General features: G+C 46.1%; 1 protein-coding gene and 1 long non-coding RNA gene across 5 annotated transcripts in view; one reads left to right on the forward strand and one right to left on the reverse strand.

Moving 5' to 3' along the window:
* Positions 1 to 23,411, reverse strand: part of PRDM16 (PR/SET domain 16) — a 286,505-nt gene that overhangs the window by 98,772 nt on the left and 164,322 nt on the right. The window lies entirely within an intron of this gene.
* LOC306811904 lies at positions 17,140 to 18,832 on the forward strand. Its single transcript, XR_013776760.1, has 2 exons — positions 17,140 to 17,379; positions 17,792 to 18,832. It is a non-coding gene; the product is annotated as an uncharacterized lncRNA (long non-coding RNA).

Below are 23,411 nucleotides of genomic sequence, written 5' to 3' on the forward strand. Positions count from 1 at the left end.
CAGAGCAGCCCTGCAGGGAAGGACCTGGGGGTGATGGAAAACTCAACATGAGCCAGCAGTGCTGCCTGAAGCCCCCCTGAGTCCTGGGCTGATCCCAGTGTGGGGGGAATTCTGCTCTGCTCTCCTGAGATCCCACCTGGAACACTGCAAACAATTCTGGTGCCCCCAGCCAAGCACAGGGAGCTGGAGCAAGTCCAGAGGAGACCATGAGCTCACCAAAGGCACTGGGGCATCTTCCCTATGGAGCCAGGCTGGGAGAGCTGGGAATGTTCATCCTGGAGACATCACAGCACCCTCCAGGGTCTGAAGGGGCTGCAGGGAACTGGAGAGGGGCTCTGCACCAGGAACTGCAGGGACAGGACAGGGGGAATGGGTTCAAACTACAAGAAGGGAAGTCTAGGTGGGATATTTGGAAGGAATTCTTGGCTGGGAGGGAGGTGAGGCCCTGGCACAGGGTGCCCAGAGATGCTGTGGCTGCCCCTGGATCCCTGGGAGTGTCCAAGGCCATGTTGGACAAGGCTTGGAGCAGCCTGGGACAGTGGAAGGTGCCCATGGCTGCAAATGGAACTGGATGAACTTTTAGATCCTTTCCAAGCCAAACCATTCCATGATTCTGTGCTTTTATCATCCTAAAAATCACAACTGCCCAGCATCCAGGAAATACCTACAACAGGCACAGGTGTAATGGGCACAGGATGGAATTGCATTTTCCAGATTTCCTGGTTCCAGGCAAACCCAGTCATAGCAAGGGATGCTGACACTTGGGGTTTGCTGAAAGGTAATTGGGAATTATCTTAAAAATGGAAAGAAACAAACAGCCCCTTAGGTTGAGGACAGCAAATGATCTGTTGATTCCTGATTTTAGTCAGTTAAATATCACTCAATACCTTCAATCTCCCCCCAAAATAAAGCTTTAGAAATAATTCCATGTAGGCTGCTGAGCCCATTCAGAAGAGACTTCAAACCCAAAACATCAGTGAGAGATCATCAGATACACCCAGTAATCTCTGCACAGTGAATTTATGGGATACCAGCTCTGCAGGGTGCAGGAAAGGATGTTATTTCCTAATGACTTGCAAAAAATCACTTGGAAAAGCTACTCCAGTTTCCCAACCCAACTCCTTGCTTCTCAAAATCAGATTTAGCACACACTGTGCATTGTGAAACCTTCCCTGCTCTGTCTGACAACACCTATACCCCAGACCCTCAGCATCTTTCAGAAGTTATTTCTGGAAATATTGAATCTCATAACAGCAATAAAAGGAAAATACTGTTGTAGCCAAAATAAATGTCTCTTTGGACCTTGTTTAAAAAGCACAGGGGTATTTGTGTGAGTTGAAGTGCTTGCCTTCACAGAGAGGAGCTTGGCTGCTGGGAGATATCAAGGGGCAGGGTAAATTTATAAAGATTTGTCTGTTCAAGGGAAATGCTCTGAGAGATAAAAGTCTGAATTCTGATTCTTGCACAGTCAAATCAGAATCCTGTTGTCTCCTCAAGCAAAGCATGAAATCCAAACCAAGAGCTGAAGAAAAGCCTCAGCACTGTTTTGATCAGGTTGGGAAAGGCTGAGCTGATGCTGCTCACGAGGGCAGGCAGGGAAAGGCTTCCCCAGAAACAGAGATGTGGCACCCAACGAGGATGTGCAAAAATATTCACAGTTCAAGCAAAAGTGCCTGAGAAAACTGTATTTTCCAAGGTTCTGCTAAGAAGAGACTGGGTTTCCAAAAAATAATCTGTCACTTTTGGTCACTTTGAGTCTGTCTAAAATATTCCAAAATGGGGTTCTGGTCTGTGAAGAACCAGTGAGATCCACCCCAGAAAAATCCTAGTCTCATCCCAAATCCCACAGCTCAATTGTGCAACATAAAATAAATATTTCTCAGGTCGAGTCTCCTTTTTGGTGTGGAAGGACAGAGGTGGATGAGGGTGACAGAGGGGAACAAGGTCTGCTTATCAAAATGGAATTATTTGTCTCTCTCTCCTCCCCCCCCCCCCCAAAAAAAAAAAAAAAAAAAGAGGGATGCAACAAACATTTAAGACTTTAACTAGTGCAATTTCAGTTATTTTGTCTGAATTAATTCCCACTCAGCACTGCAAACTCCCTCCCTTTCCCTTTTGTTTGGCAGGCTCAGCATACTGACCTTTAAAACAAAATTAACTTTACTTTTTCCTTACCCAAATGATAAAACAGATTATCCCTAGAAATAGAAGGTAGAGGCTTGAGTTTTTTTTTTTTTTTTTTTTTTTTTAGGAGAAACAACAGTCCCTCTCCTCTGCAGGGAGGGGAACAGTGGGATGATTGTTGGAGGAGTGAATCTGGTTTTCATTAGAGGGAAGTGATGGGTCCGGTTTCTGCCCGGGACTGTTTGCTCGCATCTCTGTTTGTGCTCTGCCTTGGCAGTTAACCCTTTCCTGGAGGGAGCCGAGCTTGCCCCGCTGATCCCACCCACCTGGCACAGGCGGGGACAGTGGGATTGCTCCGGGGACAATGGGATCACTCCAGGGACTGTGGGATTGTCCTGGGGACAGTGGGATCGCTCCAGGGACAGTGGGATCACTCCAGGGACAGTGGGATCACTCCAGGGACTGTGGGATTGTCCTGGGGACAGTGGGATCACTCCAGGGACAGTGGGGCTGCTCCAGGGACAGTGGGATCCCTTCAGGGATAATGGGATCACTCCAGGGACAGTGGGATTGTCCTGGGGACAGTGGGGCTGCTCCAGGGACAGTGGGATTGTTCCGGGGACAGTGGGATCACTTCAGGGATAATGGGATCACTCCAGGAACAGTAGGATCACTCCAGGGACAGTGGGATCACTCCAGGGACTGTGGGATTGTCCTGGGGACAGTGGGATCTCTCCAGGGACAGTGGGATCACTCCAGGGACAGTGGGATTGTCCTGGGGACAGTGGGATCTCTCCAGGGACAGTGGGATCACTCCAGGGACAGTGGGGCTGCTCCAGGGACAGTGGGATCTCTTCAGGGACAGTGGGATCACTCCAGGGACAGTGGGATCCCTCCAGGGACAATGGGATGACTCCAGGGACAGTGGGATCACTCCAGGGACAGTGGGATTGTTCCGGGGACAGTGGGATCACTCCAGGGACAATGGGATCCCTCCAGGGCAGAGCACTCTGGAATTACTGCAGCTACTGCTGGCAGCCAAGCTGAGTGGAGAGGGAACCTTTTGTTTTTGGATTTCAACTTGGAAGGAACCAAGAAATTGTTTATTAGGGGCTGTTTTACAAAAATAAACAAAACCAAAAAACCCAAACAAATCCAGAAACCCCAAGCCCTGTATTTATATATCCATAAATTGGCTAAAAACTCGATGTACAAATGAATACCTGCAGGATCTCCAGGTGAGTTCAGCACCTGGGGGAGCTGCCAGAGGTGACCCAGCCAGCACAGCCAGGAGGGGACATGAGGGGTGTCCCCTGTGCTGCCTCCACATCCCAAAAACTTCACACACTGCAAGCCAGCAGTGAAAACTTGTGCATTGCTGTCTTCTATTTTTACACACTAATTTAAATTATGCATTTGCTGATTTTATATTAACATAATAATATATGTGTTATTTTCCTGTTTATACAGAAGTAAACTGTTACTCTGTGTTCAGTCCAAGCCTCACACTCTCCAGAAACAATGAAATCCCACAGTTCCACAGTGGCAGTGAACCACTGGATTTATTTCACTCTTTTTTTGTTTTATTCACAGGTTTCTGTGCATTACCTGGTAAACTTTGGAATGTGTTCACTACTCAGAGCTACTGGTTTCATTTGGGAATATTCCTGGATTTACAAATGCTTTGCTCTTGGCAAGGGAAAACTGCATTTATCCACCTCAAGGACTGCCCAAACTCACTTGGATTTCTAAGGCAAAAACGGATTTTTAGGCATTGCAGTGCACGGAATGAAGTTTTCTGCCTTGTTCTTAATTCCTTAAAAGCCAGAGAGCCAATGGAAGCATGGCCTGGAAATCCATCCTGAGCAGGCCAAGGAGGTGCTGCACCCACCCGGCTCTGGAGGGAGGGATAAAATCTCATTAAAAATGATAATTGGTAACCAGCACACTTCCAGGTTCTGGGTTTTTCAAACTGCACCCACCCTGCAGGAGCAGCCAGAGAGAATATGAATTTATTTGGCCACTTTTCCATGTGCTTTGGGCTTCCAGGACAATGTCAGCAAGGCACATCACCCAGAGTTGGGTACAAAGCCTGAAAAATTTCCTCATAGGAGGTTCATAAATAACATCCCTCCTTTTCCCAGCCCTGGACACACCAGGCACCACCAGGCCAGGGCAAAATTTGTGTTTTCAAAGACTAAACTGGTGTTTAACTCCCTTCAGAGACCCAGAGAAGCTGTGGCTGCTCCTGGAACCCTGGAATTGTCCAAGGCCAGATGGGGCTTGGAGCAACCTGGGCTAGTGGAAAGTGTCCCTGCCATGGCAGGGAGTGGGAGCTGGGTGAGTTTTAAGGTCCCTCTCAACCCAAATGGTCTGTGATCCTGTGATTCCATGAAATAAGGAAAGCAGGTGAGATTATCAATGACAGCCTGAAGGGATGGCAAAGGTTTTTGGGGCCATATCATGAGAAACCCAAAAGAAAACTGCAGTTGGTGTCTGGCCCAAAGGACCAGAATTGGACACAAGCTGCACATACTGCCCAGGCTTTGGGGTTTGATTCACCTCCTGAATGCCCCAGGATAAAAGGTTTGCCTGAAATGAAATTTCCTGGCATCTTCTCATGTCTTCTGCCAAATCCAACAGCCTGAACTGGGAAGGTATTGTGGAGTAAACAAAAAAAAAAAAAAAAATCTCTCAAAGTAGATTTTAGATAAAAAACAGACAATGTCACCCAGTTCAACACCTCCCCTAATCCCCAACCTGCTCTGAGCAGATCTGCCCCATTGCATTGCCCTGACCAGAGAAAACAGAGGAAACCCCTGCAATCCCCTGATTGCACATCCTCAGAGCACAGATCTTACCCAATAAATGGATGGAAAAATGACACTGTCAAAAGGCTTCCTGGTTAGATGAAGCCACAGATATAGTTAGGCAGCCACTAGACTGAGACATCAGAATATAAAGGAGATTAAAAGAAACTGTCACCACCTATTGCTAAAATTGTCTTCCACCTCCTGTTTCAGGCAGTCTGCATGTCACTGCTCCTTTGGAGGGAATTATCTCAGAAAGAAAATCCTGCTCTTCCTTTAATTGGGGGGAAACCTCTCAGACACTCCCCTCCTTTTTATGGGGCACATTCTTGCAGGCATTGGCCACAAAGGGCACTGAGAACACAGCAGCAAAAGGGATTTATTTGTGTCCTTGCTCTCAGCCCCATGCCCAGCTGCTGCCGAGCACAGCCACACATGGCAGGGAGTGAAGAATTCCTGGTGGCACCTCCGAGGTGGCATTTCCCCCTCCCTGCCCTGTGCCAGCACTCCCCAGAGAAAAGCACCAAACTCCTTTTTCTGTAATTCCTCCTTTCACCCCAAAGACCTCGTGCTGCACCCTATACATTGATTATAAACTTGCTGTCTTAAGCCAAAACATTAATTGCATCTTCCAGCAAGGGGGAAAAAAACCCACGAGCTCGTTTAGGAATGTATTCATTAAGGGGCTGATTGACAGGGGCAGAACCAGGGGGTTAAATTGGAGCACTGAGCTGCAGCAATCTCACCTCTCTGTGGTTTATCTCTGCAAGTCGGATAATTTATCCTCCTCAAGGCAACACACAAAAAAAAAAGGCAACTTGGCAGAGGGGGCAAGACAAAAGTAGACATTTTGTAACTGCTAAGTGCTAACGTTTCTGAAGATAATTTTTTTGCAAAAGGTTTCTAAACAGCCCCTGTCAGCCGAGTTGTATTTTGTTATTTCAAAGTGACTGTGGGAGTCTAATCCAGTTCGAGCCCTTTGTAAATTTTAATGGAAATGCTCATACACAAAGGACAAAAAAAAAAAAAAAAAAAAAAAATGTTTAGCTGCTGTTAGATATTCAGGAAATCTAAATCTAATTTGCCCTCCTAATCAGGGCTTCGATCTCAGCAGTGCCTGTTGTTTCTCTGTTTCCTTATTGCAATTTCAACTGGAGCATCTATTTTCTATCAAAATACAGTTCTGTATAGACAATTCCATATAGAGCTTAAAATACAGCTTTAACCACAGGGGAAAAAGGGGGATTTTCTTGAAAAACAAAGTCATGGCAATATTGCTTTGACTTAAAAATGTGTGTGGAATAATAATAAAAAAGGATTATAACCATCAACAACAAAGTGGCCTTTTGTTTCTACACTTAGGGGAGATGATAAACATCTCAGGCAGATCCAGCCACAGCCTCCTTTGAAACAGCTGTGCAAAGGACATTTTTCAGTGGAAAAGGAGGAATAAGAGCTGATGGATTCTGCCCTGGAAGGCCAAGGACATGGGAGTGGGACAGAGCTCCCCTGAGAGAACATCACTGTCCCATCCCTGGAACAGCAGCTAGCCAGGAGCAGAAGAAATCCCAGGAGAGAAATGTGAATGCTTCCATGGAATAAATGCTCAGAGGTACAAACTGAACACAATTGCTGTGCCAAAAACCAGGCAGAACCTCCTGGGCCCACAGAGCTGAGGGGAAGGGCAGACAGGGGGTCAGGAACAGAAGAGTCTTACCCTAAAATCCTCTGCTCCCACTGCCTAACTCGAGGCTGCAGAAATTTTGAGCCTCACTAATTATGGATAATCCTACAAAAAATGAAGCTCATCAGGAAAACAGACAGAGGACCTCCTTCATCGCCAGCTTGGAGGGCTCAGCAGGCTGCAAGGTGTGTGAGAGACACAGGGTGAGGTGTTCTCTCCATCCCCTGGTTTAATCCTGAGCTTTGCTCACCACCATCGTTTCTAAAGTTTGCCAGCAACACGGCGAAATGAAGCAGTAGCTGTAACATTGTTAAAATTACAAGTTATTAAAATAATTCCACAGAAGGAAAGCAAGCTGAGGGATGAGGCTACAGCTGATGATATCTTTGATTTCAGTTTGGGTTAGGAGCTAAGGTTTCACAGTAAAAAATTCACAGCTCTGAAAGCATGGAGATGAGGAAAAAGGGTGGACAACCTACAGCCATTGGTATTCTGGATTGCCATACACCAAGAATTCCTAAAAACCTGTGCAGCAAACTCAGGAAACAAGCCCATGATTTGGCTTGAGAGAAATTTTTCCCCAAACCAAGCACTATTCATTTACCTAAAGTGCATTCCCAAGCAATCAGCAGCCCACAGACCTTAACCTATTTCCGAGGCAATAATGGAATTAGATTTGAATCAAAGTTCAGCACCTTTGATAAGTCTGTGCTCTCACTTTGCCCCAGGCAATATTTGCCTCTTATTAAAGCCTTGTCCTGGTTCTGAGCTGATGAATCACTGCACAGATATCAGTGGGCTTTAGGCAGACACTGTTATCAATGGTGTTCATGGGCAGGTTTTATTCTAACCCCCAGCTCCAGTCCTGACCCTGAAGGAGGAATGAACCCCCAAAGTGTCCCCAGGATCACCCTGGGTCCATCAGGGTTTCTGTGTTAAACATTCTGCCATACTTGTGGTGGTATTGCTGTTCTTTTGATGCAGGTTTTTGCAATTTTCTGTCTTAAAGTCTTAAAAATTCCTTCAAAAGCTCTGCAGTAGGAGAAAAGAAGAAAATACCCTGAGCTTGTTCACTGCATAAACACAGCCACATGCTGGGGGCTGCTGCAATTAAACCAAAAATATTTTAAGGAGTGAAAGAAACTTAGAAAATCTTTTGAATGCGTCTAAAAATATTATAGAACACAGAATGGTTTGGGTTGGAAGGGATTAAAACTCATCTCATTCCACCCCCTGCCATGGGCAGGGACACATTCCACTGTCCCAGGTCACTCCAAGCCCTGGCCTTGGACAATTCCAGGGATCCAGGGGCAGCCACAGCTGCTCTGGGCAACCTGTGCCAGGCCCTCTCCACATTCCCAGGGAAGAATTCCTTCCCAATATATGCAAATTTCCCACTTCTCAGCCTGAGTAACTATGAAAGTAAGAATAAATAACTGATAAATTTAATAAATATCTCCCAGCTGATTATGTAAAACTATATCAGTGTATTGCTGTCTAGTATCTTTCTTACTCTGAAATGCTACATGATACATTTAACCTCAAGAGAAAACACTTCATTTAAAAAATAGCAAATGCTTTCTTTGAAAAAAATGATTCTTTGGGTCTGTCTCATGAAAAGGCAACTCTCCCCTGCTTTCAGCTGAGGGCACAGGATCAGATTATTAAATACTGGGGTTCCTAAATGGTCCTTTGGGAAGGGTCAGGGCTGCTGGAGGATGGACAGCTTGGTTGGGTGACAAAAGTCAGGGAAAAGGACCCTGAAACCAGCACACCCACAAGCCACTGGCTGTGACACAGAACTGCTGGGCCATAAACCCAAGTGTGTGACAAACAGCCCCAGGACAAGTGAGGAGGGAACACTCCTTCACTTCCCCATCCCTGCTATAATGAGAAAATGTCATATAAAGTAACTCTTGTTCATGTCCTTTATCCTCAAATTTATAACTGTCTCCAACAGTGCAGTCAAGGGTGAAGGTTATTTGTGTCATAGTTGCCAAGAAAGTGCCCCTTTCAACACTTAAAGAACACGGTCAAACTACAGATAAAGGAGCAGACAAAAAAGATTCTGTCTTTCCCAAGTATTATTTATCTCCTCTATGTTCTTTGTTTCCCTAATGGTGGAGATACCAGCCAGAGTGGGATTCACAGACGTAAATCCTTGAGCCCAAGTGTGTAATTTAATTTTCTTTCATTTGGAGCTAACATGAGATGGGAATCCTGAGGGTCAAAGTCAAAGCTCACCCTTCTGAAACACTCTGGGTTTTGTTTTTTTCTAAGAAATGGTTCTCGAATTGATACTCAGAAAATAAAATCAAAATAAAATAAAATTAGGGGCAAAGTTTAGTGTAAAATTCTCTATGGGAAGGTCAGCTGGACCAAATATTATTGGGTTTTTCCTCATTCAGGTAAAGTTTGTCAATAAGAAAGAGTTGTTACAACTCCCAGTGTCTTAAATGCAATATTTAGTTTGGCTGGAAAAGGACCTTAAACCCACCCAGTGCTACCATAGCCCAGGGTGCTCCAAACCCCTTCCTGCCTTGCTGCATTCGAGCTGTGGGAGCAGTGAAAAGGATATAGCAATAAAGTTCTTCGTGCAAAGAGATGCAAAAGAGAGATTTTATATAAAGAAACACTACTCTTATATACAGTAGTTCGTGGAGTGAGCTTAGGCTTGATTGGTGCAAGGAAGCAACACCTCTTGAAAACATGCTTTTATGAAAAAAATCACATCTCTCACCTCTTCAGCAGGTGTTTAAGCATTGTTATAATTTCTTGTCCTTGAGCAGCCTGAGGAAGTTCTGCTTTCTTGGTTCCCAGCAGCATCCTAAGGACACTGCCAGGGATGAGGCAGCCACAGCTTCTCTGGGCACCCTGTGCCAGGGCCTGCCACCCTCCCAGCAAAGAATTCTTCCCAAAATCCCACCATCCGTGCCCTCAGGCAGTGGCAGTGGGAGCCATTCCCTGTGTCCTGTCCCTCCAGGGCAGATTAGATCACTTTCCCTCGGGCCATGGCTGTTTCTGGTGCTGTGAGGGCCGGGCCCGGGAGCCATGGCCGCGCCCGTGCCCGCGCGGGGGCCGGGCCCTGTGCTAATAACCCAGCAAAGACAGTTAATAAGGCTCCCGATGAATGATTAGGATGGATTTCTGCACCGCTAATTTCCGTAACTATCACTCTCTGAAAGACAGCTCCAGGGATTTCGGGCCCGGGGTGCCTCTGTCTCTGCGAACACAGAGCCGCTTTATCCGCCCGCGCTTCAAATTGGCGGATCCCCTTTCACTGACCTAATGTGCACTGCACTTTAAAATGATACAATATTTTGAAACATGCAACTGCTTTGCTGATACCGTCTGTGCCTAAAAGGCTCTCTGCAGTCCAACAATGCCTCGGAGCTCCTGCTTTGGGAGGTAACACAAAGCTTTGGCATGTGCTCCCCGGGCTCTTTTTGGCCGTGGTTTGGGCTTTGGGATGGGGATCTGCTTTCATTGACAGCAGGGCCTTGCTCACACCCCAAAGACAAATTTTTATAGTTCTGGAGTGGGATCCATGTGCTGTCACAGCTGGTTGTGTCCCCATGTCACGCTGTGACAAGGCCACCCCCTTTGCGCCGTGCTTTGCTGTGCTGTGGCACAGAGGGGTCCTGAGCTGTGCTCAGCATCACCCACACACCTGAACCAGGAATAAAACAGGTCTGGCTGTGGGAATTGTCCTGCACAAAGCTGAGGGATGTGGGGTGACAAAGTCCTGGCACAGGCAGGGAGCAGAGGATGTGTCAGTGCAAAGCAGGAGAGAGAGCTCTGTGTTCTTTCACACACATACACTTGTGCCAGGCTCCCTCCTCACTAAAAAAGCTCAATTTAGGCCAAAACAGGCATTTTGACACAGTCCAATTTTGTGAACAACTTGTTGGACAGGTTTGTTGCTCACTCCATTGTAATCCAAGAAAAATGAATTCATTTTTCCTCATCTCCATTCAACCCACATGTGCAGACATCTTCACTCAGCCCTGATTTTAGGAGAACCTAAGCTGAACCTGTTCCACAAATTTTCATTTTGGAAGATCTTCCCTACCTTGATCTTCCCCTGACCTCTTTGAAGCAGAATTCTCTGTAGTGGTCATCAACCTCAGAATTATTATTAAGAATTTAACCTGGGATTCTGGAGGCAAACCAAGAAAAACCACCCCAAAGTCCATGACTGCATTAATTATTCTAAGTGCTACTGCTGTGTTTAAGCAGCCCTCCTGAATGTCAGGAAGAATTCAAGATTAAAACACCAAGTCTTACTTGAAGAGGTGTTTATACACACAGATGACACTCTGTGCAAGCTACTAATGTATTATTTTAAACAAAGTGTATTTTCATAAATTACTTATTGCCATTTTCCCCACTCTGAGTTGGGATGTGGCAGTAACAATACCTGAGAGCTCGAGACAATGTCCAAGTTTCTGTCAGAACGGAATGTAATTAGTGCAAATTAAGCAGCATCCTGAGAAGGAGGAGGTCAGGGAGAACTGGCAGGGTTGAACTGGGTCATTACAAAGCATTTTTATAGCCAGGCAAGCAGAAGGGATCCCAAGTTACCTATTGCTGCTGTGGTCTGAACTCCCCCTGCATCCCAGACCTGCTTTTTCCACACAGATCAGGAGCAGGATCGATTTTATCGGCAGCAGCCAAAGAGCTGCGAATTAAAACTGCAAAAAACTCAGCACAATTGTTCTTTTCTCCTTTGAAATTTTGCATTTTAAAATTGGGAGAAACAAAGTGGGCCCATCAAAACCCCATGGGCTGTCACATTTCTGTGCTGGGTTTTGTGGCACTTGATGACTCAGGAAGAAAAGCATTTAAGCTTATTTATCCACAAATGGGAATGTCCAAGCAAGGCACCAAAATTTACTCCCAAATCTCCCCCGCTTTTTCTGTCTGAAGGCTTGAAAATGAGAATACTCTTGAGAAGGCCTTGATTGGCCTTCAGTTCTAGAACTTTTCTTCAGAGATACCATGTGAATATTCAGGCCAGAATTGCTGATTTTATAGATGTGCATGTGCACACACACATCTGTCACGTGTGTGTCTGAGGACATAGGTGTGCAGGGATGACACTGCAGGTACCAGCTGTTTGCATCCCAGTTTTCTGGCTCTGTCCTGCTGCTTTTTAGTTAGAGGGATATTTCCCAACATACAGCCTCACAAATTTTTTGGAATCCCAAAAAAATCTCTTTTACAATAATTCAATGTTTAATAGGTTACAGCCACAACATGCTGGTTTTGTAGGATCATCCTCCTGAGCATTTCTCACCATGCTGAGGTCAAAGGAAACTACTCCAAATTTCTGTCAGTGCAGTGAAACTCAGGGTTTGGTGTGTTCAGTGAACAGGGACATTGTCACCTGCAGAGAAGGGTCTCCCACACCCTCCCTGCAGATGAAATTGTGCTGAACCTTCTGTGGAACAGAGAAAAGGTCAACAGTGCATCAGACATCCAGCCCATGGAATCACAGAACCAATGGGGCTGGAAAAGATGTTTCCAGAAGACCATTAAATCCAACCTTGTCACCCAGCCCTGAGCACTGAGTGCCACATCCAGCCACTCCTTGAACTTCTCCAGCACCTCCCTGGCAGCTTCTTCCAAAGCCTGACCACCTTTCCCAGGAAGAAATTTCTCTGAAAAGCTTGGACCAAAGCTAGTGGGATTTGGAGAGCATCATTGTCCCAGTTTCATGTGAACTCTGGAAGTGGGAGATACATTGATGGACTGGAAGCTGTTTTGAAGGCACTGAAATAATTTTGATGTGTGATGCTGGAAAGGCCCTTCATGGTGGATAAATCCCTGTCTCTTTTCCACAGAAGGCCACGAGCACCAGGCTCTGCTCACAGGGCAACAACAGCTTCTGCAAATTATCCCTTTCTGTCTCACTGGAATTTTACATCTCAGAAAAGTTCCCAGTGGGAGGGATGGAGATGAAGAAGAGAACTCTGAGTAACTCTTTCTTTCTGTGCCTTCCTCCCCAGCAGCTGCTCAACCCAAGATCTCTGTTCTATAGACTTTTTCCTGCCTCTGACAAAACACTAAAAACCCCTCCAGCATGACAACAAAAAATAAATATCAAAAGAACATTTGAAGAGCTCAATAAATTGATCATATTCTGCTGAACCTTCACCCTTGTAACGATAGTACCATTTAAATGCTAATGTCATTTTTAAAAAAGTCAATTACAGGAGTTTTAAAGTAATGGAGTCAGCAGTCTTGATGTAAATCTGTTATATTAATCTGCTCCCTACACTGTATCCATGGGCACTGATGCATTCACCCCCTTTTCCCTGGAGGGAATGTTCCCTTGCAGTGGTACCAGTAATTGAATCAAGTTGATACAGACACCAAAAATATTGTAAGTCTTGTAGGTAATGAAAAGCATATGTTGATAAAGCCAGTTGCTGTAATTTTGGATAGAAGAGCACTGACATTTGGGAAGTTCAAAATTAGAATTAACCCTTTGATGATGAAGTGACCTGAAATTGTCTTCACAAACTCTGCTAATTTCACAAAGAAAAACTGCTTGAAATCTGCCATGAGACAGCTGAGATCCTCCACTTCTCATTTTCCCTACTTATCCTCAATTAAATTCACTTCCATAAAGACTTCTGCATTTTTTTTTTTTTCAAACTGGTTCAGACAAAATGTAACAGGATCAGAAAACAAATATTACTCAAATTAATTTCTGCACCTTTCATCTGCCTAAAGAAGTTGGAATGCTACAGCAAAAGGGATATTATGGTTGTGCTGCTTAGGGAGGTAAAGGGATGCAGCAGAAATCCCCAGGTGCCAGTAGCTACTCAGCAGAATTTTGGGTGCAGTTCCAAACTGAACAGAATCATAAAATCATTCAGGTTGGCAAAGACCTTCCAAGATTATCAAGTCCAACCTCTGATTGATCTCCAATATCTGCTACATACAAATGTATTTAGAAGTATCAAATAAACCCAAACCCAAGCAAATTATCATTTGAGGTGGGACTTTAGTTGTGAGCAAAGTTGGATAAACCCCAACATTTTGCAGTTCCTCTGATCATGTTGGCCCATAAAGAAACACTCAATTTATTATTGCAGTGAGGTTCAAACAGATCCACAGGTTTCCCTACTCCCACAGTTCATGAAATGTTTTAAACAGGATTCATTTTGGTGCAGGGGGATAATGAACCCTAGGAGAGAGGCTGAGCTCCCTGCCTGAGTTAAAATCACAATTATCTGCAGACATCACATACAAAGAGGTGTCATCACTTATGATAGCAGATAAAACCTGCTGAGAACTTCCAGACAGTCTGAGCTATCAGAAATAAAAGACTAAACAAACATATATTTCTAAGTAGCAATAACGAGGGAATTGCATTCAGCAGTGCTCTGAGGCAGAAAGAGAACTTCCAGATAAAATTGTCATGGAATCCATTCCACTTGTCACATAAACACTGTGCTGCCTTTGCTGGTAAGGAGGGCTGATTAATAGTTCACCAAGATTTTCCTGCTTCTGCCTTTTGTGAATTGATTCTCAAGTGTAGGTCTAATAAAATTCCAGCCAATGTCACACACATGCCACAGAAATATTTCCAGTGCCATCATAAATCCAAACATTTGGAGCAGGGCTCTCTCAGGGATTTTGTTAACTCAGGGCCTTCCTCTGCCACAGTTCAGGGGTTAAGAGACCCACAGATATTGAAACAAGGTTGGAGATAAGCACAGAACTCAGAACATGTCTGACAGCATTTCCACATTCTCTGAGCCTGGAACTTCTGAAATGCTGCAGGCTTGAGTCTCTGGAGAAATCAATCCAGAATTTTGGGGAATTTTGTTACTACCAAAGCAGATATCCCTTCCCTCAGCATTCCCATTCCCCATGGAGCACATGGAGAAGGGGTTTGGAATCCCACTGCACCAAGGTCATGGTGCCATCCCTCCTCTGGGACACTCCCAAATAGAACCAGGAATTTGGGACATCCAACAAGGCAAAAAACTCTGCCAAATTCCTCGAGCTGTATGAGGAAAGTGATGTTTTTGCAAGAGAGTTTGGAGTAATTGAGCAAACTGACTTACAGGGCAACATTTCACTACTTCCAGAGAAATCTTCCTGTTAAATCTTTTGCTGTTTGGGAAAAATTGAAAATCTCCATTCTGGCACAAAACGGAGCTATTTGAGACCTAAAAGCATCACAGGCCTTTTTTAGGGGGGTTTATTTGCGTGTTTTGTTTTTGAAGAAATGAATTCTGAAGCTGGATTTCATTCCTACCAAATCTTCCCACACAACTCCACTCATAATGCCTTGGAAGTCGTGTATCCAGGCACAGTTTATTCCATTGGAATAATAATATCCAGAAAAGTGCTGTCATTTTTAATGTAGACCCACTAAGGGTAACAGAACCACAGCCCTCGACAGAGACACAAACCCCTGGAAAACTGTCCTGGAAGTTGAGACTTTGGAAGAAAAAGGAAAGAAATTATTCAGAGAGAGATGTGAAAGGGAATTATTCTTCCAATAAAAGATTTGCCGGAAAAAGATCCTAGATTCAGGCTCGGCACTGCTTAATGGCAACATCTCTGACGAGAAATTAAAAATATATAAATTAAAGAATGGGATTTTTCCCTATTGCAGAGGAGGAGCGGGATGGGGGGACTGAGCCTTGAGGCAATTCCGCGGCAGCGCCGAGAGGGGGAACCCTCGCCCAGGGCGAGCGCCGGGGGAAAACGGGGATAACGGGGATAGCGGGGATAACGGGGATAACGGGAATAGCGGGGATAACGGGGATAACGGGGATAACGGGGATAACGGGGATAACGGGGGGATAACGGGGATAACGGGGATAGCGGGGATAACGGGGATAACGGGGATAATGGGGGGATAACGGGGATAACGGGGATAACGGGGATAGCGGGGATAGCGGGGATAACGGGGATAACGGGGATAACGGGGGGGATAACGGGGATAGCGGGGATAACGGGGATAACGGGAATAGCGGGGATAACGGGGGGATAACGGGGATAATGGGGATAACGGGGATAACGGGAATAGCGGGGATAACGGGGGGATAACGGGGATAATGGGGATAACTGGAATAACGGGGATAACGGGGATAACGGGGGGATAACGGGGATAACGGGAATAACTGGGATAACGGGGATAACGGGGGGATAACGGGAATAACGGGGATAATGGGGGGGATAACGGGAATAGCGGGGATAACGGGGGGGATAAGGGGAATAACGGGGTTAACGGGGATAATGGGGGATAACGGGGATAACGGGGGGGATAAGGGGAATAACGGGAATAACGGGGATAATGGGGAGATAACGGGAATAACGGGGATAACGGGGGGATAACGGGGATAACAGGGATAACGGGAATAACGGGGATAACTGGGGGGATAACGTGGATAACGGGGATAACGGGGGGGATAACGGGGATAACGGGGATAACGGGGGGGATAACGGGAATAATGGGGAGATAACGGGAATAACGGGGATAACGGGGGGATAACGGGAATAGCGAGGATAACGTGGATAACGGGGATAACGGGGATAACGGGGGGATAACGAGGATAACGGGGATAACGGGGGGATAACGGGGGGATAACGGGGGGATAACGGGGATAACAGGGATAACGGGAATAACGGGGATAACGGGGGGATAACGGGAATAACGGGGATAACAGGGATAACGGGAATAACGGGGATAACGGGGGGATAAGAGGGATAACCGGATTAACAGGGGGATTACGGGAATAACGGGGATAACAGGGATAACGGGAATAACGAGGATAACGGGGGGGATAACGGGAATAACGGGAATAATGGGGGGACAACAGGAATAATTGGGAGATAACGGGGATAATGGGGGGATAATGGGGGGATAATGGGAACAACGGGAATAATGAGGCGAGAATGGGGATAACGAGGAATAATGGGAATAACGGGGGATAACGGGAATAACGGGGAGATAATGAGGATAACAAAGAGATAATGGGGATAACGGGAATAACGAGGGGGATAACGGGAATAACGGGGGGAATAACAGGGATACCGGGGAATAATGAGGGGATAACGGGAATAATGGGGGATAATGGGGATAACGGGGGGATAACGGGAATAATGGGGGATAATGGGAATAACAGAGAGATAATGGGGATAGCAGGGGGATAAGGGAATAATGGGAATAACGGGAGAGGACAATGGGGATAACGGGGAGACAGCTGGGGGATAACGGGAATAAAGGGATAATGGGGAGATAACGAGGATAAGGGGAATAATGTGGGGGGATAACGGGAATAATGGGGGGGATAACAGGAATAAAAGGGGAGTAGCAGGGATAATGGGGGTAATGGGGGCATTATGGGGGTTAATGAGGATAATGGGGAATAGCAGAAGTAATGGGGCAATAAGGGGGTAATGGGGAATAATGGGAATAATGGGGAAAACGGGGGGACAACAGGGGATTAATAGGAGTAATGGGGATTAACAGGGGAATAATGGGAATAATGAAGGGTAAAGGGGGACAATGGTGGGTACTGGGAATAACGGGACATAACAGGAATAATGGGGGATAACAGGGGGGTAACGGGGCTCTCCCAGCCCTGCCAGCCCTGGGCACAGGGATGGGGAGAACCAGGAGCAGGGGATGCCCCGTGGCAGCACGGCCCTGGCCCATCCATGGCAGAAGTTCCTTGGCCAGTGGTGTTCCAGGAGGAGTTACAGGCACACAGGAGCAGGATAGGCAGGGTTAGCATGGGAAATTATTCTGTAGTTTATTAATATTTGATGTTATTCTAGTATGTGGAAAGATGCTCACTGTGTCTCTCATCCATGGGATGGATATTCCCCATCCTGGATTGCAATGAGACCTGCTTAGGTTGTCACAGCACAGGGTTTAGGAAAACTTGTGGTTAAGCCTGGGATGAGGCTCCTGTATCCTGAGTGGCTCCTCCAGGAGTGCCAAAGGTTCACTGCCCATCAGCCAGAGCAGCACTGGGACACAGGGACACTCCCAGGGAATGCTCTCCAGGGGATGCTCTTCCAAGAGTTTTCCCTCCTGAGGAGCTGGGGCAGGTGGGGATAGGACCAAAATGCCCCAGGCCTGCAGGACACCACACCCCACCCTTCAACTGACCTGCCCTGGTCTCTCCTCAAACAGGAAACCTCCTCCTCTAGCAGGAATCCTCCACAAGGGCAGCTCAGACCCAACGAAACCATTTCAAGCAGTGTTAAAAGACAATAAACTCCAAAGTATTCCTGAAGAAATGGGATGCAGTGGGATGGGGACAACCCCACAGCCTCCCCCAGCCCATGGTTCCAGCAACATCCTGAGCAGCCAAAGTGAGGCACCAGCTGAGGAAAGAATGGAATGAACAGCCTGGAACCAAGAAAACACAAACTAGGAATGGAGACTTTTTGCTTGTTTACAATCTTTTATCCCTCTCCTTTTCAATTTGTACAGTAACAAGGAAAAGCAAATGCAACCCAAGCCCTCTTCCTGGTGTATCTCAATGGACTGGATGAGCTTGGAGGTCTTTTCCAAAATAAATGATGCCATGATCTGCCCCGGGTCTGCACATTCCCAGCTGGGAATGGTTTTCCAGTTATTCCAAATGTTTTACCTGGCACAGCAATGTTCATCTTTCAGCAGCAGAAACCAACATTGAACTGGGGGTTAAGAAATCAGGAAATCAGACCTGGGCAAAGGGGTGACAACTTAAATCTTTCTGACTCAAAGAAACTCAAAACTCAGAGGAGTCACCCTGAATTCCTACCACAGCCCCAAACCAACTTAACATTTTGAAAGTAACCTTGAGTTTTGAGTTCAGCACCTTTTATTTCCTTGTTTTGCTGTGAAACTGAGGGCACTAAAATATTCCTGAAATACTTGCATAGATCAGGATGGAGAAAAAGATCAGAGTAAGGAAAAGTTGGGATGCAGGAGAATCATCCCTGAGCCAGCTCAGCCTCTCACAGAGCCACAACCTGTGCTCACCTGAACTTGCTGATGCTCAGGGGTTCTGCAGCTCTTTGCTGAGTAATTTACAACCCAACTGCAATTACTCTGCTCTCAATTAGTATTTTTTGTGGTTTTCAGTGGCTCCACATGCAAACAGCCAAGGAACTGTAGGAAGAACACCCCGTCCCGTGGTGGTTTTGTCAGCACTCTGAGTGCCTGTGCAAACCCTTCCCCTTCAGACAGATGCTGGATGAACAATCCCAATCCCCCTGAAATCCATGGGGGAAACTCCTCCTTGCTCTGCTTGGGCCACAGTTCTGCACCTGAATTTTTGGATCCAAGTACAACAAGTCCTTTAGCTCTGTGTCCCTAATTCAGGTGCAGCAACGTGACTTGGTGGTTATTTAAAATAAAACTGCAGCTGTTTCTAGATGACAAAGTGCTCTGAGTTTCCTTGCAAACGTGAAGATTTTTTTAACTCCTCTCGTCCAAAAATCAAACTTCTCTCATCTTCCAATTGAAACTGGATATATTTGCTTGTAGGAGCACATTTTCCAGTTAGAAAATTCTAAAAACAAATGGTTCAGACATTTTTATAGGCATAAAAACTCAAGCCAAGTTGGTTAGTGGTTTCAGATGCTTTTTATTTGCAAATCAGAAAGGGCTTCATTTATAAATTGAAATTGTACTGGCTGCTAATCCTGAAGGCAGACTCAGGCCTTTGGCTCTGCTTTGGAGAAGGAGAAATAATGCATTTAAAGACAAATTATTTCATTTGGACCAATGAGTGCTGTTGGTTGGACAGGACATTTATTTTATAGCAAAAATCAAAGAAGAAATCCTTTAGCTTGAGAGTTCCACTGTTTTAAGGGGACACTTCCCTTCACTGTGGATCTGCATCACAGTCCTGCTCCCAGATGTGAAACTTGGGAATTTTGGGGATAATTCCTGGTCCTCAGAGGAGCACAGGCTCTTTACACAGGTGCTGCACCACCACACTGCTGAGGAGCTCCCAGTCCACCCATTCAGAGACAGAATTGCATTTCCCCTGTTTGGAAACTGGTTCTGTTGACCTGAGATGATGAAGGTGCTCAGGTTTGTTCTGGGACACACTTGTCCCAAATCCCTGGGAGCAGGGGCTGCCTCTCTCAAACTTCTACCCAAATTTCAGAAACTCTCCCCTTCCTGCAGCACAGTAGTAACTTTTTGAGTACGGAATCACAGAATCACAGGATAATGAGGTTGGAAAACTCCTCCAAGACCAACCTGTGACCAATCCCCAACTTGTCAACAACCCAGAGCCCTGAGTGCAACATCCAGGAATTCCTTGGGCACCTCCAGGGATGGGGGCTCCAAACCTCCCCTTCCAAAGCCTGATCACCCTTTCCATGGAGAATTTCCTCCTGATGTCCAGCCTGAACCTCCCCTGGCACAGCTTGAGGCTGTTTCCTCTCACCCTGTCACTAATTGCTGGAGAAGAGAATAATTAGGTTAAGGTGATTGTTCTTCTCTTTGAGTAACACACTCAAGATTGGAGAGCTGTGAGCCTGCACCATATTTTACATTGGAGCTTTGAAAATGGTCATGTTTTGGTGTCTTGTTTCTGGATAAGATGTACAAAGCATGAAGTATTTTTAAAGCTGTTCAAAAGGCAGAAATCAATGCACTAGAGCTGGGTTATCTTCCCACACCTAAGGCAAGGCTGGACAGGACTCATGTCCTAATTTCCCTCATCCTGCTGCACTCAGTGCAAGACAAGTCTGCAACATTTGCTGAGCTCAGCTCACCCATTTCTTAAGCTGCAGGGAGTGTGAAAACCAGCAGCCACAATGGCAGCTTTGCACCCAGCTGCTCACAGACCTGAAAGGCTTCCCCAAAAACCACTGGAACCCCTTCAGAGTCCCAGAACACCTTGTTTCTGTCCTCAGCACATCACACCTGCCTCACACAAAACAACAAATGCTCCTCCAGCATCCCTGAGTGCACTGTCAGAGCACCCAGGAAAATCCAGCATGGATTGTCCCCTTGAGGGAAGTGCCAAGTAGCCAAAGGCCAAAGAGAACAGGGCCTGTTTCAAGGAATTCATAAGTCAGGAGTGAAACAAGACACAAAAGAAGCAGGGGACAGCTGAGCCAGGTTTGCTGTTTGCTTCCAAAGTTCCTCATGTGCAGTTCCATGGTTGGGGATCACACCTGGGGGATTCCCAGGGATCAAGGTGAACTCACAGCCCAAGCAGAGAAAATTCCAGTGGCTGCAAGGACAAAGGTGGCACAAAACCAACAGCAGTGGGAAATGATGGGCAAAACTTAAACTTCGTTCAGGCTCAGTTTAATGGTCACATGAAACAGGTACAAAACAATTTCTGATGGGATCCCCAACCCAGAACAAATCCTGAAATTAATCCCATTCATTCCCTAAAATAATTCCTGGTGCTCTCTCTGGTCTGTGGCCTCTCAAATCCAATCCAGCCTCTCTGGCCTTCTGTTAAGGAGAGGAAAATCCCTGGTGCTGGGGCTGCTGCCCCTCTGCTTCCCCAGCTGAGCTCAGGGCTCGTTATCACACCCGGGCAGCCCCCACGCTGTCTCCTGCAATTGTTCCTGCTCAAGCCACTTTTATTTTATTTATTTATTTTTTTTGGAAGGGTGGTGGTGGTGTTTTGTAATTTATAGCAAAATAAAAAAATGATTCCTTATAGCAGAAGCCGTTCTGTTGTTGCAGAGTCCATATTTAGCTGTGTTTGAAGCTGAGGAAAAGCTGTTCCGTCGCTCGCCATAGAACCAACACAGCTTCTTCTTCCTAACACCTCCCACAGGCCACATATCAACTCTGCACTTCCTACAAATGATAAGCAGCATTCATTTTGATCATTCACAGTTGTTTTGGGGGTTGGTAGGTGATAGGCTTCTCTCTCAGTCTCTCACCTCCTCCCCAAACTGTCTGCGGCTCCCCCGTGCCAGCCCTGCCAGCGGAACCAGGGGGTTTCCTGCTCAGGGGACAGCACAAACACAAAGCTGGGGTGTTCCAAGCCCTCCCCACCACAGTCCCAGCCCCCAGGGACTGCAGACAGTCCCCTGTCAGTCAGTGCCCTGCCTGACTCCTTGGAGATGCAGCTCAGTGTCTGGCAGCCACAGTGGGAGCACCCTTTGCAGAGCACTGCCGAGCCTCACCTGGCTCTTTACACCTCAAAAATTCACCCTCAAATTTCCTTTCCAGGCTTGCAGAGGATTCCCTTTGCCACTCCAGGCCTTCCTAGGAACAGATGAGATTTCAGCCACACTCCTCCAGCGCCAGGTGCCCTCTCCCTGCTCCTTCCCAGGAACAGGCTGATGTTTCACTTGGCTTTTCTCCTCCTTTACTGGGAAAAATCCCTGCTTGGGCCTCACTTCTTTTGGATGGGATCTGGCATCCCCCAGGAGGGGCTGATCTGGCAGTGTCAGAGCACAGAGCACCCCAATGTTCCCCATGGGAGCCCCAGACCTTGGGAACAAACCTGGGGAACACTCCCTGTTCCTCCCCACATGTCCCAGCTGAACATTACTGCTCTTTGATCTGTCACCCAAAAAAAAAACCCACTTCTGGGGGATCCAACCTCAAGCTGCCTGAGGACCCCAGAACTGTGATTTATCTGCCTCCATATCCCATGGAAATGTGGATTTCAGTCCATTCTGCAGGAAAGAGCAGGACCAGCACCACCCAGTGCAGCCAATCCCTGCCTGTGGATCCGTGGGATCCATTCCCTCTCACCCCAACCCTCTCATAAAGCTGCCCAGCAAAAGTTCCCAGAGAGCCTCAAATGTTTATAAAATACTTCCCAGCTCATGAGTAGGCACACTAGGTGAAAATTGTATTTTCAGGATTTAAAAGCAGCTTCTCTGTGAGTTTTCCAGCTTATAACCACCCCCAAGAATGCTTTTAACATTCCAGTAAATAAGGGGATGAAGAAGAACTTTCGATTAAACAGAAAAAGACCTGAATTGTTTTAAATCCACAGAAGCTGAATATTTTTTAAATCCTTGAAAGTGCCTTAATGGGCTCAGTGGTCTGTTAATGATTTTACTTTCACAAGTTTTCTTAAGGCTACACGTTTGTTTTCCACAGATATGGAAGTGCCAAGGAAACCTAAAAATCAGCTCAGGAGGTACTTTGTGTTCACTTCTGACTACCAGGGACGAGCACTTGAACAAGTTTGGAGTGTTTGCAGCCTCTTCAATGTTTCAAAACCACCTCAGAGTCCTCAGCACTGCACGGGAGGAGGTCCTTGGCCCAAAATCTGATGGGATTTGATTTATTTTTAAGGACATTTCAGATGTGAACGCTGCCCCGGTGGAAGCCTCTGCTGCCTGTTGCATTCAACAAAACATTTTGGTGCCAAAATACAAAATCTATCCCTCTACAAATACCTGGACAATGTTTCATCCCGGGGGCTCCTTCCCACACGTGCAGTGTTTGCTCCCTCCCAGCTGAGTGTCCTAAGCCACAGAACAACCCATGAATCTCACAGGATTCTTGTAATGGCTTTTAAACCCTGCATTGTGGGCTGTTTATGGCACAGTTGCATTTGCTTTAGAGATTTGTTTTAATGCTGTTGGTGTTATTTAGAGAGATATTAAATTCAAACAGCTTTATGGTTGCTAATAAACATCTATTACCATTACAGACATTCTGATATAAAAGGCTCATACAGGTGCTTTCTCTCAACTATGCAGATTTGATTGATTAGGCCACAGTAGTTTATTTTACACTTCAGTGGTCACTAAATCTATCATTAAGATTAAAAATTGCAGTTTGTGCAGTCGGGGAATAACTACACATTTAAGCT

Source organism: Erithacus rubecula (assembly GCF_903797595.1).
Source record: "Erithacus rubecula genome assembly, chromosome: 24".
NCBI classification, from domain to species: Eukaryota; Metazoa; Chordata; class Aves; order Passeriformes; family Muscicapidae; genus Erithacus; species Erithacus rubecula.